Source organism: Peromyscus californicus, unplaced genomic scaffold (genome assembly GCF_007827085.1).
Source record: "Peromyscus californicus insignis strain IS unplaced genomic scaffold, ASM782708v3 Scaffold_4__1_contigs__length_199733344, whole genome shotgun sequence".
In the NCBI taxonomy this organism is placed as follows: domain Eukaryota; kingdom Metazoa; phylum Chordata; class Mammalia; order Rodentia; family Cricetidae; genus Peromyscus; species Peromyscus californicus.
The window spans coordinates 99668048-99671255 of record NW_026294562.1 but is presented as its reverse complement, the minus strand read 5'-3'; the positions used below and the strand labels follow the sequence as shown (position 1 = coordinate 99671255).

At 39.4% G+C, this 3208-nt stretch overlaps 1 pseudogene; it reads right to left on the bottom strand.

The window, feature by feature from the left end:
* Positions 1-2044: 2044 nt before the first annotated feature.
* Positions 2045-2991, bottom strand: LOC128095553 (olfactory receptor 52R1-like; annotated as a pseudogene).
* Between the last annotated feature and the right edge of the window lie 217 nt (positions 2992-3208).

Genomic DNA, 3208 nt, shown 5'->3' with positions numbered 1-3208 from the left:
CCTAGATTTCAGGTTAATTAGAGAAATAATACACACCTAAAATTCCATTTTTAAGTGTGTGTGTGTGTGCACACGCGTGTGTGTGCACACGCGTGTGTGTGTGTGTGTGTGTGTGCGTGTGTGTGTGCGTGTGTGTCTGTGATTCCTTTATTCTAGTCAAATTTTCGTCACTGTAACAAATCATCTGAGATACAAATAAAGAGGAAGAAAATCCTACTTTGGCAAGTGGATACAGAGGTCAGGTTCTATTCACTTGGCTCTGTTGCTTTGAGTTGATTCATCATGGCAGCAGGCTTTGATGGAGGCCTGTTCACCTCATATCAGCTTGCAGGCCAAGAGAAATAATGACCTGGGATTCCTAATGCCCCCTCAAATGTCACACCCCAATGACATAACATTCTTCTGTGGGTCCCAGCAGTTTCCATTGCCTTCCAGTACTGCCAAAGCCTTAAACCATGTGTCCTTCACTAGTATGGAAAATTTCTCTTGTTTTTAATCAGTAGCAAAATTTTACATATGTCAAAGAACTCCTTTAAAATAAATGTTCTTGTAATTTATTATTGGTAAAATGTTTTTTTTTTTTTTTTTTGGTTTTTCGAGACAGGGTTTCTCTGTGTAGCTTTGCGCCTTTCCTAGAACTCACTTGGTAGCCCAGGCTGGCCTCGAACTCACAGAGATCCGCCGGCCTCTGCCTCCCGAGTGCTGGGATTAAAGGCGTGCGCCACCACCGCCCGGCGGTAAAATGTTTTTGTATAACTATTTTATATGTCTATATACCGGGGTCACGTAAACTTTATCTTTTTTTAATAAGCCTTTTTAATAATTTATTTTTATTTTATTTTCATTGGTGCTTTACCTGCATGTATGTCTGTGTGAGGGTGTCAGAAGCCCTGGAAATGGAGCAGCTCACAAACAGGTATGAATTGCCATGTGGGTGCTGGGAATTGAACCTGGATCCTCTGGAAGAGCAGACAGTGCTCTCAGTTGCTGAGTCATCATTCCAGCCCCAATGTAAACCTTATCATATTTTTTTTTACATAGCAGAATTAAATGGCAGCAATTGAAGATGAATTTTGAAAAAGATTTTTACCAAAAGGAAAACTAGAAAGCCCTAAGTTTTTTTTAACAACAGTGGGTATTATTAGCATTTATGTGTCTTTATTAAATAAGTTCATAAGCATATGTATTCATTTTATAATTAGCATTGAGAATTTTGGAAATTAAATTTATTTTCTCTAAAACTTAATAGCATGTCAGTAATTCTTCACATCTTTGTTACAAATAAAATAGTACCTAGTGTCTTCATTTGGTTTCATTTATTTTTCCCTCTCCCTCCTACCCTCTTCCCCTCATTTTCTTCTCTCCTTCCTTCCCAGCCTGCCTTTCTTCCATTTCCCCCTTCTCTTCTCCCCTGCTCCTTTCCTCCTTCCTTACCTCCCTCTCCCCTTCCTCTCCTCTTTCATTTTAATTTATTGAGATAAAGTTTTTCTATATAGTCCAGATGGTTTCAAACTCACAATGTTCCTGCCTCAGGTTCTCTGATGCTGTGATTATTGGTATTTACCACCACCCTCAGTTCCTACAGCATGAGTTGTATGTTTTCTATTTATTTTATATTTTTTGATTCAGACAGGACTTTGAAATTTGTCTATTTCTAAAAAGTATATTTTTCAATAAAGCCATTCCCAGATGGAATAAATATGTGTATTTTTAACTGATGCAATTGATTCTTTTCAAATTGTGTGACCATCTATTTAAACTATCACAACCCAGTGAAATATTTACTGATTGAATGGATGACAAGTACATTCTTTCAAGATGAATATACAACAATTAAGCCTACTTACTATACTGTACATCCCATCTCTCGGATTTCTGGCTGTGGGTACCATGAAATTCATTCTTTCTTGTTCTTGAAGGTTTTCAGCCTGTAGGATATCTGTTCACATAGGGATGACTTTGTGATGGTAGGTAAGAGCCTGGGAACTGTTCCTCATCTGTGTGGGTAAATCAGTGTGGGTAACTGGATGCTGTGATACCTGGTTCAAGGGCCTTTTCCACAACATCCTTGGATAACCCTGTCCCTGATCTGTTTGGTTCTAACTCCATAGATGATGGGGTTGAGCATAGGAGAAAATAGAAGTTAGACATTAGCAAATATTATATGTACAATTCGAGGCACATGGTGGCCAAAGCGGTGGGTGAGGAAGGTGAAAAGGGCTGGGATATATAAGGTTAAGATTACACCAATATGAGAAGCACATGTACCAAAAGCTTTGAGACGGGCTTCACCTGAGGGCAATTTCAGCACAGCTTTAAGAATCATTACATATGATACACTGATGACAATTAGATCAAAGCTAGCCACAGAGAAAGCCACAAAGAGCCCATATCCGTGATTGATTCTGATGTCAGCACACACCAACTTGAGTACAGCCATGTGCTCACAGTAGGACTGGGGAATGACCTTGTTGGGGCAGAAGGGCATCCTGGAGATCATGAAGCAGAAGGGGCTCACCCACAGCAGCCCTCTGACCATCACAGCTGCCCCAAGTTTGATGACTACAGATGTGGTCAGAATGCTAGAATGTCGGAGTGGGAAGCAGATAGCCACGTAGCGGTCCAAGGCCATAGCCATGAGCACCCCTGACTCCACAGAAGAAAAGGAATGTATGAAGAACACTTGGATGAGGCAGGCATGGTATTCAATCTTATGATCATGAAACCAGAGTATGGCCAGCATTTTAGGTTGTGTGGAGGTGGACAGGACCAGATCAGTGGTAGCCAGCATAGCCAGAAAGAGATACATGGGGCCATGCAGTGTATTATGTGTAGGATAATGATATTTCCAGTCACTGCCACAATATACATGACACAGAATGGAAAGGCAACCCAATATTGATAATCCTTCAGTCCTGGAATTCCAAGCAAGATAAAAAATGTAGCATGAGAAGAGCTGTTTCTTGAAGCCAGCACAAAGGAATGGGTCATCTTTTCTTTGCAGTGAAGTTAATCTTCTCTCTGAGTACTATAACAGTCAAGGATGATTATTTGCACTTGTGTAATATTAAAATTTATTTCAATAACAAATTATAGTAAAATCATCTTTTACAATAAATAATATTTTGTAACATAAAATGATGCTACTGAATATTTTATTAGTTCTTGTAATAGTCAAAATATTAGTACATGTCAGGTTCAGGGGTAA